Raw genomic sequence first — 15,294 nt, 5'->3', positions numbered from 1 at the left:
CTCTAGCTTACTAAGATTTGAACCCAGGTTACCAGGAGCACTAGCTCATGCCAATAATCTCAGCACTTTGGGAGGATTGCTTGACTCCAGGAGTTCAAGACCAGTCCTGGCTAACAGACTGAGACCTTGTCTCTCCAAGAAAAAAAAAAAAATCAAAACATTAGCCAGTTGTGGTGGTGCACACCTGTAGTCTCAGCTACTCAGGAGGCTGAGGCAGGCGGATCACTTGAGCCTAGGAGGTCAAGGCTGCAGTGAGTCATGATTGAGCCACTTCACTCCAGCTTGGGTGACAGAGCGAGACCCTGTCTCAAAAAAAAAAAAAATGCTGGGCATAGTGGCTCACATCTGTAATCCCAGCACTTTGGGAGGCAGAGGTGGGCGGATCACCTGGGGTCAGGAGTTAAAGATCAACCTGGCTAAAATAGTGAAAATCCTTCTCTATCAAAAATACAAAAATTACCCAGACGTGGTGGCAGGTGCTGTAGTCCCAGCTACTTGGGAGGCTGAGGCAGGAAAATTGCTTGAACCCGGGAGGTGGAGGTTGCAGCGACTGGGATTGCACCACTGCAAACTCCTGCCTGGGTAACAGAGTGAGACCCTATCTCAAGAAAATAAATAAATAAAATAAAAACTCTTGGCTAGGCATGGTGGCTCACACCTGTAATCCCAGCACTTTGGGAGGGCGAGGCAGGCAGATCACAAGGTCAGGAGTTAGATACCAGCCTGGCCAATATGGTGAAACCCTATCTCTACTAAAAATGCAAAAATTAGCCGGGCTTGGTGGCACGTGCCTATGTCCCAGCTACTCAGGAGGCTGAGGCAGGAGAATTACTTGAACCCAGAGGCAGAGTTTGTGGTGAGCTGGGATCTCGATCCTGCACTCTAGCCTGGGTAATAGAGAGAGACTCCATCTCAAAAAAGAAAAGAAAAGTAACAAACAAACAAAAAACACCTCTTGGGCCAGTGTGATGGCTAACGTCTGCAATCCCAGCACTTTGGGAGGCCGAGGCAGGTGGATCATTTAAGTTCGAGACCAGCCTGGCCAATATAGCGAAACCGCATCTCTACCAAAAATGCAAAAATTAGCTGGGTGTGGTGGCGGCTGCACTGGGCAACAGAGCAAGATTCCATCTCAAAAATATAAATAAAATAAATAAAAATAAAAACTCTTGTATTTTTTAGTAGAGATGGGATTTCGCCATGTTGGCTAGGCTGGTCTCAAACTCCTGACCTCAGATGATCCACCCACCTTGGCTTCCCAAAGTTCTGGGATTGCAGTCATGAGCCACCACATCCCAAATACAGCGGCATCTGGCTTTGGGCCCATGAGGCATTGCTTGCAGACCGCTTGGAACAAGCCGACAGTAGTGAGTGCCCACCACCCTGTAGTCTCAGTCCCAGTCCCAGCACTCCACTGGGGTCCTGTTAGAGCGGCTGTAACTCATTGCCATATCGACAGGGCACTTTCTCTTGCCTGCCTTTGTTTGCTTCTCACTATGACCCTGTGTAGGAGGGGGGACCTGTTTGTTAGTGTACCCATTTTCCATCAGAGGAGATGGAGGCTCAGAGAGGTTAAGATTTCACTCCCCTGAGGCTGCCTGGTCGCTGTGGCAGACAGGATGAGGTCCTCTGTGCCTGCTGCTCTGTGTGCCCCATGCTGCCTCCCAGGCCTCTTGTGCAGATCCCACTTCTCATCCTAGACAAGAGGCCAGTGGGGTGGCAGTGCCCATTCCCAGCACTGGGCACATAGGCACAGCTCTGTCCTTGGTCACTCACTCCAAAAAGTACATGATGAGCTTTTCAGACACCTTCTGCCTGTTTGATATTTTGTTCTCTCCTCACTCCTCTCAAACAGGCAAACCACTGATTGAAATCTTGGAGTATGGTTGCCATTTAAATTGGATTTCCAGCTGTAACTACACTGGAGAAGCTAGCACTGATTTTTCACCTAAATGATGCAAAATATAGCATATTAATGTGGGGCATGGTCTAAGGTGACAAGCCCCGGGTGCGTTCCTCATGGTCCTAAGCCCTCTTGGGAGACACTCTGCTGACCGTGCCAGCTGAAAGCAGAGCTGCTGCCCTGGGCTCACTCAGTGCTGTGCTGCCCATCATGTGGTACGAGCTACGTTTGAGCAGACTTTGAGTTCTAAAAAACTTATCAGTGGCCGCTAATGCTCCTGCAGTAAGAGAAGAAAACTTAGCACCATTCTTTTTTTTTTTTTTTTTGAGACAGGGCTTTGTTCTTGTTGCCCAGGCTGGACTGCAGTGGCATGATCTCAGCTCACTGCAACCTCCGCCTCCAGGTTCAAGTGATACTCCTGCCTCAGCCTCCCCAGTAGCTGGGATTACAGGCATATGCCACCATACCCAGCTAATTTTGTATTTTTAGTAGAGACAGGCTTTCTCCATCTTGGTCAGGCTGGTCTTGAACTCCCTACCTCAGGTGATCCACCTGCCTCAGTTTCCCAAAGTGCTGGGATTGCAGATGTGAGCCACCACACTGGCAGCACCATTCTTTAAAAAACAGTTTGTGAATTATTCACTGGAAAACTGCCTTCTGTGGCCATACTTGCCTCTTTTTTTTTTTTTTTTTTTTTTTGGAGACAGGATCTGGCTCTGTTGCCTAGGCTGGAGTGCAGTGGTGCAATCATGGCTCACTGCTGCCTCAACTGCCTGGGCTCCAGCGATTTTCCCACCTCAGCCTCCTGAGTAACTGGAACCACAGATGTGCCCCAGCATGCCCGGCTACGTTTTATATTTTTTGTAGAGATAAAAGTTTTTACCATGTTTCCCAGGCTGGTCTTGAACTCCTGGGCTAAGGTCATCCTCCTGCCCCCCACTGTGCTGTCATTACAGGTGTGGGCTACCACCACTGGCCGAAACTACTTCCAGATTTGGTTTCTAATTTGACTTCAGTCTTGTTTTTAATACTATTTCTGGTTTCCGGGTTTAATGTGTGTCCAGCGAGGACTTTAAAACTTCCTTGACTGGCCGGTCTTGTCATGGCCCAACCCTCTCTTGTTATGGCTCCATGCATGGTAGCTTTGACCTTATGTTTCCACTGATACTGAGGGCAGTCTGGGAAACTTGAGCATCCTGGAATTTGGGTGCGCATGGGGGTCCTGGAGTTTATATCCCCTCAGATACCAAAGGATGACTGTTTTAGCCTGACTGGGTTCAAATTGGTTTCTCTAAATGCAGCTAAGTCATAGGTGTTCCTCAGTCTCACCCAGACATGGTAGATTCTTCTCCATGGGTGGAAAGTCAGTTGACATCAAGAAGGGAGCCTGGGCATTCTTCCCCAAGAGCTGCAGGAACCAACTAGAATTTCCATAGCCTTTGGGCCAGGTGGGGGTCTTGGTGCCCAGGCTTAACAGAAGATGGCTTTGGGGTGGCCGTGCCTCCTTAACTTGTTTGGAAGGCAGACGAAACACAGTGAGTGTGTGCCTTCAGAAGTAGGTAAGGTGTTTGTTTCTCTGTCCCACCCATTTCTCTGCTGTACTGATGTGACTCTGTGATTTAACCTGAGCTTCAGTTTCCTAAGGTGTTGTGGGCATTGATGTGAAATTGACCTGTGCCATATGGGGTGCTGCTTGGGCATGAGCAAAGGTTCTGTATCCTGTAAATCACAGTGTGTTGTAGTGAGTCACACTCTTTTCCCTCCCTGTGGTGCCCCAGCACTGATCATGCAGGGTGGAGAGCCAGGATGTGACAGGGGAACATGGTCACGATCATATCCCTGGTTAGACAGAATACAGAAAAGGCCACAGGGGGTTCCAACTGTGTGGAGTGTGAACTTGTGTACTACATATACAAATTTCTTGTGTTCTTTCTCTTGGAAATCCCTTCCCTGCAACATATGCAAAGATATTGTCACCACAGTTGGTGACATGCTGAAAGACAATGCCACCGAGGTGAGCAGCTGTGAGCGAGCTGCGGGCATAGGCACTGGTTCCTAAGAGAGCTGTGATTCTGGTGTCTAAAGAGCAATGGTGTAGGCCTGAGGGTGGCAGATGTCTTCTACAAAGGACCAAGGAGAAAAGATTTTAGGCTTTATGAGCCATCTACTGTCCCTATCACACAGTCTTTCTTTAACAATGCCTTAAGAATGTAAAAACCACTCTGAGTTCTGAGTTGTACAAAAATAAGCTGAAGGGCCTACTTTGCTGACCCTGGGACAAAATGCCCAGTTAATTCAGATGTCATGTTGCTGCCACTAAGACCTAGGTCCAGTTTGGCCCTCTCTGTGTAGAATTCCCCATGCCTGCTAGAGAGCAGATTGGAGGACCTTCATTTTGAACGTCATGTCTGCTTTTGCCTGATGGATCTGATAGAGCCGTAGCTAACTGTAGCCAAGTCCTTTTCCCCGAGGGCTGGTTGTTTTCCAGGCTTGGTTTTTCTGGTAGCTATTAATGGCTTCTTGCCTTCAGCCTGTTTATTCCAGGGAAAAAAAGCTGGTCCTGATTCTGACCTGGTGTCCTCTCGTAGGAGGAGATCCTTGTTTACTTGGTGAAGACCTGCAACTGGCTTCCTAAACCAAACATGTCTGCTTCATGCAAGGAGATAGTGGACTCCTACCTCCCAGTCATCCTGGACATCATTAAAGGAGAAACGGTAAGTGATGGGAGAATAGGCTTTTCCCTGAAGGTGTTTCTGAGACCCACAAGAGGCAGTGGCCCAGAGTAGACTGATTAAAATGGAAAGTCTGTTCACAGCTCTGGAATTCCTCAATAGCATCTTGCTACAGTTTGGCATGCAGAATAGCTTTGGCACAGCAGGCCCCTCTGAATGTAACTTGCCCTGGGGTTAGTGAGGGTGTGGCTGCTGGGGACTGGTCAGATTGCTGCAGGAATGTAAACCCACCTAACCTTCAGAGCTGTGAGGTGGATCGATCATGTCCTATCTTTAACTGACCCCTGTGAGCAAGAACAAAACTTTACTTCTGTGAATTTATTTCTGTGAACTTATAATTACGGAATAATCGAGGGAATGTATTTGGGTGTTCAGCTACAAGGATGCTAATCTTTCATTAGTTAAGTATGTATTATACACAGACCCTGTGCCACCAAGTGGCTTTTCAGCAAAGAACATGGAGCTAGCTTTGTGGAATTTGGAAAGGCCTTGACAAAGAAGAGGTGTTTTTAGTAACTGAAGAGGGACAGCGGGGCAGGACTGACCCAAGACAGGACCAAGGTTGTGATGAGGAAGGCAGGGGTTATGTGGCAAGTCCTTCTAGGCCATCTTTAAGGATTGCAGGTACGGTCCTTGGAGTGCCATGACTGTAAGGGGGTTTCAGTGGTCTTGGTCTCGGTCTAGGTCCCAATGATGGGGAGCTGCAAGTGGGGGAGCCTTCAGGACCCTCGGGAGGCCATTGCCTTCTCAGTGAGATGTGATGTGGGCAGTGGAAGTGGCAGATGCAAATTCCCTTTTGGAAGATTAAATGGACTGGACTTGCTCATGAGGGGGATGTACAGGAGCTCCAAATGTCTACTGGGTTTCTGTGAAGATGAAGGTAGAGTTATTCACTGCAATGGAGCTGGTCAGGCAGGATAGAATGAGGGGTAAGTTGGAGATGTCTGGTGGGTGGGCATGGGTACAAAAGTCCAGATAAACACTTGGGAGGCATCAGCATATGGAAGGTGTTGAAACCCATTGTGTTAGCTCATTTTGCAGGGAAGTGGCTTAGAATTGTTGACTCTATTCCTCCAACCAGAAGCTCCTATTTCTTTATTTTTTTATTTTATCATTTTTTGAGACAGATCATTGTGTCTCCCAGGCTGGAGTGCAATAGCGCAATCTTGGCTCACTGCAACCTCTGCCTCCTGGGTTCAAGCAATTCTTCCACCTCAGCCTCTTGAGTAGCTGGGACCACAAGCACCTGCCATCATGCCCAGCTAATTTTTGCATTTTTGTAGAGATGGGGTTTCACCATGTTGGCCAGGCTGGTCTTGAGCTCCTGACCTCAGGTGATCTGCCCACCTTGGCCTCCCAAAGTGTTGGGATTACAGGTGTGAGCCACCACACCTGGCCTCCTATTCCTTTAAAGAAGGGCTGAGGGGAGCAGAGGTAACATTTAGGAAGCCCGTATTAGTCCATTTTCATGCTGCTAATAAAGACATACCAGAGACAAGGTAATTTATAAAAAAAAAAATTACCATGTGGAACTCACAGTTCCACATGGCTGGAGAGGCCTCATGATCATGGCAGAAGGTGAAGGAGGAGCAAAGGCACATCTTACATGGTAGCAGGCAAGAGAGTGTGTGCAGGGGAACTGCCCTATATAAAACAGGGGATTATGGGAGCTACAATTCAAGATGAGTTTTGGGTGGGGACATAGCCAAACTCTGTCATTGCCCAACAGGATAATTGAGGAAGCGTAGGGGCTGCTGTGTGGTGAGGCACTTGGATTTGGTAATTTTGATGTTTTTGGGTATGTGAGCAGTTTGAATTTAGACAGCAGGTTTGTGTTTCTTTTAGGGGATTTAAAGAGTGGGACTAATTCAGAGGAACCAGGTGGCCTGTCTTATTTTCCCCTGGGGAGAGGATTTTCAGTGGGGATTCTTTCCTTCCCACCAGAGCTGTCCCAGGGAGGTGTGCTCTGCTCTCAGCCCCTGCGAGTCTCTCTGGAAGCACCTGGCAGAGCTGAATCACCAGAAACAGCTGGAGTCTAATACGATCCCAGAGCTGGACATGAGTGAACTGGTGGCCCCCTTCATGGCCAACATCCCTCTCCTCCTCTGCCCTCATTATGGGTCCTGCAGCAAGCCCCAGCCAAAGATAAGACAATGGGCTGGCCACTGAGGGCCCCATTTTTGGTTGCACTGGAGGTGAGAGACAAAAAGGGCAGAGAGTACCCCTGCCGTTCTTAAACTGGGGCTTATCCCTGCGCTTGACTCTGCAGTTACATGAGCCAGCTTTAAATGGTTGTACCATGAAGTTTCTAAATAATAAGATATTTAAAATATGCAAAGATGAACCCCCTTTTAAAAAATTGTACTTCTTTTGTTTTTGAGACAGGGTCTCGTTCTGTCACCCAAGCTGGAGTGCAGTGGTGTGATCATGGTTCACTGCAGCCTCCACCTCTGAGGCTTAAGTGATTCTCTCACCTTAACCTCCTAAGTAGCTGGGAGTACAGATGCACAACACCACATCTGGCTAATTTTTGTATTTTTGTTTTGCCATGTTATCCAGCCTGCTCTCAAAATCCTGGGTTCAAGTGATCTGCCTGCCTCAGCTTCCCACAGGTGTGAGCCACTGTGCCTGGCCAACGTTTTTATACTAAACCCCCTTTGTATACCATACTGTTCCTGTAATGAACACTCAATTAATTTTAAGTAATCAGTAATTTGAGAGCCTGTAAAGCACCTTTGGAACTGGTCAATAAGTGCCCCCTAATGCTGCAGCTCTGAGTATATGAGGACATTTTCCTAGGAATTTGAGTCCTCTTAAGTTGCTGACCTAACTGCTTCTCCTGTAGGTTGATGGGGACATTTGCCAGGACCACATTCAGATGGTGACTGACAGCCAGACTGCTGTATAGACCAACACCACCTTTGTCTAGGCCTTGGTGGAGCATGTCAAGGAGCAGTGTGACCACCTGGGCCAATATGGTGAGCCTTGTGTCCTGTGCATTGAGGATGCCCTGGGCCAGGGGGTTGGGTTCTGGAGGCTGGAGTAGGGCATTCAGACAACACGCTTTTCTTTTTCCTCAGAAAGCAGCTTGAATAGGTAGTGGAGACTTGAATCTATTTTGGTCAATGGAATCTGGACAGGTAACAAAACTGGGGACAAAAAGTAGGAGACCATTTCTGGGAAGATTTTCTCTCCTGTGAAGTTCCCTGTGTATTAGGAACACGGTAGAAACACTTTTTACTCCCCCCCTTTTTTTTTGTTTGGGACAGAGTCTTGCTCTGTCGCCCAGGCTGGAGTGCAGTGGCATGATCTCAGCTCACTGCAACCTCCGCCTGCTGGGTTCAAGTGATTCTCCTGCCTCAACCTCCTGAGTAGCTAGGATTACAGGTGCATGCCACTACACCCAGCTAATGTTTGTATTTTTAGTAGAGATGGGGTTTCACTGTGTTGCGCAGGCTGGTCTCAAACTCCTGACCTCAAGTGATTTGCCCACCTTGGCTTCCCAAAGTGCTGGGATTACAGGCATAAGCCACTGTGCCCAGTTTTATGTGACACTCAGAATTCCAGCTGAGCTCCTGCAGCAAGCATGGTCACTGACCATGGTTCCCCTGGAAGCCTTTCTTAGTCCTCTGGGCTCAGAAACTTATTTTATTGGCCCCTTAGGCAGATGGTTTTATTCTGGGTCCCTATTCCAACATTATTAATCACACTCTGGTGGATGTGTGAAACCAAAATGCTATTTTTAGTAACTGACAACTGAAGAAACCTGCCAGACTGGCAGGTGGGAAGCAGGTTGTAATCACTCTGTCCTTTAGGATCTAGAGAGGCTTTTTGAGTGGGAGTGGCTGGCTCTAGGAGATGAGGCTTTCTCTCTCCTCTTTTTTTTTTTTTCTTGAGACAGTGTTTAGCTCTGTCACCCAGGCTGGAGTGCAGTGGCACAGTCATGGTTCACTGCAGCCTTTACCTCCTGGGTTCAAGCAGTCCTCTCCACAACCTCGTGTGTAGCTGGGATTACAGGAGTGAGCCACCACACCCAGCTGAGGGTTTCTCTCTGACTTATTCTCCATTAGGAATATCAGTCAGGTCAATATTGATTGATTTTGAAAGCCTAGGAATTCTGTAGCCTCATTTTAAGTTTCTTTGCATAACACCATTTAAATAGGTTTCCCAATTGAACCGTCTCTGAGAGGCTGTATCAGATAGTCTGAAAATAGGCAGTGAAAAATCATAACTTGACTCTACTGGATTTAAGCTTTACAGTGACATCTGAGATGGTGTAAATGGTTTTGAAAGGCAATCTCCAGTTCCTAAGTGGTGTATCTCCTAGCTGCCTTATCTCCAAATTGCCACTGAATAGTTGCTGTATGATCCTGGGGCAAGTGGGGTTAAAATATAAAGGAGACAGGAGGATGAAATCTTTAAGCTCCCTTAAGATACATTTTCAAAACATCTTTTGCACACATTTTCTATAAATGATAGAATAACCAAAGTGTCATTTTCATCTTATTAAAACTGGTGCCGAGCAGACGTTTATTCTACTTTATTAAAACTGGCGCCGAGCAGACGTTTATTAATTCTACTTTAGAAACTTGCTTGTTAGTCACCAGTTGCCACTGTTGGAAACGCTGGCATTTCTTTTGGCTGGTTTTTGGTGCATAGTTGCAGTGATTTGTTTAACTAGCAATCTGTTTCTCTCTCCTCAGTGCAAGTACTGAATCAACCAGTATTCCAAAATTGCCAGTCAGATGATGATGCACATGGTGGGTGGCATGGAGGCCCCTTGTTAGCATTTTTCTTTTTCTTTCTTACTTTCTTTCTTTTTTTTTTTTTTTTTTTTGAGACGGAGTTGATCCACCCACCTTGGCCTCCCAAAGTGCTGGGATTACAGGCTTGAGCCACCATGCCCGGCCACCATTTTTCTTTGTTTTTCAAATTTCTTTTTTTTTTTTTTTGAGACGGAGTTTCCCTGTTGTTACCCAGACTGGAGTGCAATGGCACGACCTCGGCTCACCACAACCTCGGCCTCCTTGGTTCAAGCAATTCTCCTGCTTCAGCCTCCTAAGTAGCTGGGACTACAGGCATGCACCACCATGCCCAGCTAATTTTTGTCTTTTTAGTAGAGACGGGGTTTCACCTTGTTGACCAGGATGGTCTCGATCTCTTGACCTTGTGATCCACCTGCCTCGGCCTCCCAAAGTGCTGGGATTATAGGCATGAGACACCGCGCCTGGCAAATTTGTTTTTCAAATTTCATCATTTCCAGGAATTTTGAATATTCCATAGTTTAGTTTTCCTTTTTTAACCTTAGAGTACTGAATTGGGCCAAATGGAACCCTCTGGCTGGGGGACTCTCCACTTGTGATCTCAGTACCTCCCCGATCATGGGAGAGGCTGAAGTGTCTTGATCCCCAGCACCGCCCCAGTGGCTTCCTGACATTTTGTTAGTCTCTGCCCATTCAGGCCAGCCAGCAGGTTTCTAGGTCTGGCTGTAACCCTGGGATCTGTAGAAGTCACGTGCTCTCTTGCTGAGCCCCACCGGAGAATGGCTCTGTTGCTGCCTGAATGGGGGAATACTGCCTCCCAGAGTTTATCCTGTGCACTGCAGCAGTGTCCACTGAAGCTGTGGCTTGAGTTGGTAATTCCTACACTGGCTTTGGAGGCATTCAGGTGGTAAGGGTATGTTCCTTTATTAGAATCAAGAACACCCATCTGGGAAGGCACTGCCTCCTTAGATCTGATTGGCAGGGCTGAGGAGGTGGGCTGCACCTTTTTCCTCTCTGTCATGCTTTCTGAACACTTGAGATTGACACACCAGTGTTTGAGTTTGTTCTCTGATCCAGGGGTCAGTAAACTGACCCATCATCTGTTTTGTACAGAAAGGATACAAAACAGAAAGGGTCATTTTTCAGAAGACAATGACGCCTGTTTGGTGCTACAGCAGCACAGCTGAGTAGTTGCAGCCAGATCTTACTGCCAAGGAGGCTGAAAGATTGACTTTCTGACCTGCTCTAACCACTCAAGCAGGGCACCCAGGAGGAGCAGTTTCTTTGGGATTAAAACTCACAGTCTACCACGTTCTAAAAGCAGTTAAAGCAGCTTAAAAAGACACACACCTGAAGGAGGTAAAGAGAAGCGTTGATGGGACTTAGTGTCCTGAAGTACTTCCTAATAGCTAACTTAAAATATTTTTCTTATTATAAAAGTTATACTGTGTAGAAATGTTTTGAAAAATATGGACAATACTTCCCACATGAAAAATCATTTGGAGTCTTTAAAACCATCAACGGGATCATATATACTACCTTGTACTTTGTAGTTTGCATTTTCGCCTAAACATATCTTGGCCATTGAATATTCTTGTACAAATGATTAAGTGCTTGTATAATAATCACCCGTGAACATAGAACAGTATTTACATAACCAGTCCCCTGTGGCCAGATGTCTAGGTTGTTTTCAGGTTTGCCGTTGGGAAGATGAAGATCCTTATAGCCAAATGCATACATGTATGCACATCCCTGCCTTTCCAATTCGTATAGAGAAAGAAAGCTGGAACTGCTGAATGGAAGCATGAGGCTTTGTATATAGTGTTAAATTGGCCTTCCAGGCTGGCATTTGGCCACCTGTGGTAGATTGCCCAGGATTCCTGACTCCTCAGGGTGTTTATAACACACACCCCCTTACTTGGGCAGCCTTGTGTCTTGGTCCAAGGTGCTGCTGGTCACTAACCTGTGAAAACTCTCATGGACCTGGGGCTGGTGTGGGATCCTGAGGATGGAGACCCTTCATCAGGTGGCGTTTTCTGGGGACCCTGCTGCACAGTGTTTAGAGTGTGATTTAGTGTGTGAGACCTGGAGATGGTGCACACAAAAGCAGGACAGCCCCCAAACATTCTATCCTTGCAGGGCCTGGAAAGCTTTCAGGGGCCCCTTGTCCATGAGACAGCAGGAATAAGGTAGGCTTGCTAAGATCTGACCCGCAACAGCATTTCCCCTAAACTTCTTGGGACATCCTTACACCTGGTTAACTGCTTGATTGTTGTTGTAATTTTTCTCTATCTGTTGTGTCCTTTCCTTTCTCTTATTTTCACCTCCGATTTCATGTTTTTTTGTTCAACAGCAGATCAGGTATGTATCCAGTACTATAATCTGCTTATAGTAGTGGTCTGTTGCTTTCTCTAGTTACTATGCTGCTTTTTTTTTTTTTTTTTTGGTATTGTATGATTAACTCTGACAGATACAAGGAATGGTTACGAGGGGCAGGGTGCCTCTCTGTTAATAATTTTCAGCTGGAGAGGGCTTCTGCATCTCTCCTCTGTAATTCAGCCCATGAGCCCTTGAGGTGTTGTGGGGGGTGGGGTTTCATCTCCTCTTGAGGTGGGCCAGAAAAATGAAGCCAACAGGGCATTTTGTTCTGATCACAATCCACATAAAGCATATGTACATGCAGGCCACCAGTGTGACGATGGGAAACCATGGATAGCCCAGCTTCCTTCAGCATAGGCCGGCTAGGAAGTCCAGTGTAGATCTGGCTTCCCCAGGGCACCTTGTGTCTGTCACAATGCAAGTAGGAATTGCATGTCTTTAGTGCTGTTTTTCATAACCACAGAAATGCTTCTGTTGCATAAGCAAACATTTGTAAGCATCCAGCAGCCTGGCTGTTGGATCCAGAGAATTGGAAACAATCTCTTGATTGTGGCTTCTGCCCCTCTGGGTGACAGGGTGTTTTGGGATCTAGAGGCATATCAAATGGCATGCTGGAGGGACCAAGTGCCCTGTCCATACTTGCTCCGAGCCAGGGCCCTTTGGGACTGTCCTAAACACTGCTACCTTCTGTGCATCGGCATCCATCCTAGGATTAGCATAAGAGCTTTTCTTGAAGGTATTTTGAAGTCTAATGGGAGAGCACTTTGGTTGAAATACCCGAATTTTCACCTAGGCCTCTTCAAGGAGTTAGAACAAACCTGATAGAGGCAGAAACAGCCCTATACCTCCTGAATCTTGGCCTCTCTTTTTCTAGAAAGCTTGCTGTATCTTCAGCTGTGTTCTGATTTTTTTTTTCATTCTTGAGGTGTGCCAAAGATAGGGGACTTGGAATATACCTTGCAGACTCCCCCAGTCTTATTTAATTCTCAAGCCTTCTTGATATTAAAACAAGCTGAGCCATAGTAATAATCTAGCTCTTTTCCCTTAACAGCTCCCGTTTTTAGTACTTTTGTTCCTGCAGCTTTAGGGTATGGTGCTGGGAGGCAAATGCAATCAGGCTCAGAGCTGGTTACTGGTCATTGATTTCCATGGTATACAGAATGTAGAGGCTTCTCTCACTCTTGGCCATCAGAGTGTCATGGTCAGGATGTCTGGACTAGCTAGTGCTCTGTGTTTGGTGTCTAGATGGTGAAAGGGGATCAATCCAGAGACATTGTGACTTGAAATGATTCATCCATTTGGGGGATTGGGTTTTCATGTGCACTGTGTACAGTTGTAAACCTAGAATGTGGTTTATAAAAAGCCAGCATTTCCCCTTAATGCCTCGTTTTAAATTGTCCTGCCACTGAAAGATCCGATGTGGTTTGATTTCTAACACATTTGGCTTTCTGCTAATTTATAGGCATGACTATCGTAAACATAGCTTAGTTCCTACCTAGAGTGGCCTGAAAAACACATTCTAGAGCAGACCAGGTGTCCTTGGAGGTGTCAAAGGTGCTGGGGAGTCTCCCTTCCTTGTGGTGGCTCTGGATAGAGACTCTGTTCGATGTCCCTTAAGCGTTTTGTGTGGCCTCCTCTCCCAGATGTAACTGGCACATATGTACTGCTTCAGATGTGAGCCCTTTAACATAGAATCTGGAATCTGTTCACTTGTGGGAGGGGGAGAGGGAGGCAACCTTGACACTGGGCCCAGGGTGCTTCCAGCTCACTGTCCTCTGGCTGGATGGGACTAGGGGGGCAGTGGGCACAGACGCCGCTGACTGGTTGTTCTGTGCTCTCTTCAGCAACCCAAGGAGATCTGTGGGCTTGTTGGGTTCTGTGATGAGGTGAAGGAGATGCCCATGCAGACTCTGGTCCCTGCCAAAGGGGCCTCCAAGGACGTCATCCCTGCCCTGGAACTGGTGGGGCCCACTAAGGTACCCGGCATCACTGTGTGTGCTGGCCAGGGCTGTGCAATGCCACACCACTCCCTGCTGTGTCATATCACATCCTATGAGCCACATGTTTCTTTTGGTTCCCTGCCTGGCTCCCAAGGGTCTTTGAGTTTATCATCACTGATTCATGCTGTCCCCCATACTCATGCAACCCCCAACCCTGAGTTCTCTTGGAAACATTTTATTTCTGTGATTGTCAATCCTAATGTTTGTGGGATTAAGTCTGCATGTTTTCAGTGTGCCATTCACAGGTGACTTTGCAGTGTCTGGCTCCAGCCTCGTCTTCTCACATGCGCTGTCTGGGTCCCTCCCCATCCTGTGGCCCTGACAGATGGGATGTCCCCAGCCCACTTCTCAGAGTATACAGAAGCCTCACTGGGCCTGTGTGGTGTCTCTTTTGTTTACTACATCTCATTTAGTGAAGATCAGACTACTTTATCCCATAATAATTGTGTACTAGGCATTTATTATGGATTGGGCAGCATGTTGGGGGCTGTGTCAGACAGATGATGTCATTGTGCCCATGGGGCTTACACTGTAGTTCTTTGCCTAGGCTTGCCTTGCCTTTAGATGCCTTGCCTTGCCTTGACTTGACTTTAGATGGCTTGTCTTGCCTTCCCTTGCCTTCAGATGCTTTTACATGCCTTTAGATGCCTTGCCTTGCCTTTAGATGCCTTTACATGTCATTTGATGTCTTGCTTTACCTTGCATTGAGTTCCCATTAAGTTCCTTTACATGCCTTCAGATGCCTTGCCTTGTCTTGCATTTAGGTGCCTTTACATGCCTTTAGATTCCTTGCCTTGCTTGCCTTGCCTTTAGAAGCCTTAACATGCCTTTAGATGGTTTGCCTTGCCTTGCCTTGCCTTGCCTTCAGATGCCTTTACATGCCTTGAGATGCTTTGCCTTGCCATACCTTGCCTTTAGATGCCTTTCCATGCTTTTAAATGCCTTGCCTTGCTTTGTCTTGGCTTGCCTTGCCTTTATATGCCTTTAGATGCCTTATCTTGCCTTGACTTGCCTCAACTCTATATGCCTTTACATGTCTTTAGATGTATTGTTTTGCTTTGCCTTGCCTTTTGATGCCTTTACATGTTTTTAGAAGCCTTGCCTTGCCTTTCTGTGCCTTGCCTTGCCTTGATTTATATGCCTTTACATGACTATACATGCATTGCCTTTCCTTGCCTTTAGATGCCTTTAAATGCCTTACCTTGAGTGACCTTGCCTTTTTTTCCTTTGCCTTCAGATGCCTTTACATGCCTTTGGATGCCTTGCCTTGCCTTGTCTTGCTTTGACTTTCCCTGCCTTTAGATATTTTACATGCCTCTAGTTGCCTTGCCTTCCCTTTAGATGCCTTTAAATGTTTTTAGATGCCTTGCCTTGCCTTTAGATGCCTTGCTTTGTTTTACCTTGCTTTGCTTTTACATGCCTTTACATGCTGTTAGATGCCTTTTCTTGCCTTGCTGTGACTTGCCTTTAGATGCCTTTAAATTTCTTTAGATGTCTTGCCTTGCCCTTAGATGCCT

General features: G+C 46.8%; 1 pseudogene; it reads left to right on the top strand.

Annotated features, from left to right (window-relative positions):
- Positions 1 to 1,313: 1,313 nt before the first annotated feature.
- On the top strand, positions 1,314 to 14,626 carry LOC100402599 (prosaposin-like; annotated as a pseudogene).
- Positions 14,627 to 15,294: the final 668 nt, after the last annotated feature.

Source organism: Callithrix jacchus, chromosome 14 (assembly GCF_049354715.1).
Source record: "Callithrix jacchus isolate 240 chromosome 14, calJac240_pri, whole genome shotgun sequence".
Taxonomy (NCBI): domain Eukaryota; kingdom Metazoa; phylum Chordata; class Mammalia; order Primates; family Cebidae; genus Callithrix; species Callithrix jacchus.
This window is presented reverse-complemented; position numbering and strand designations above follow the sequence as displayed.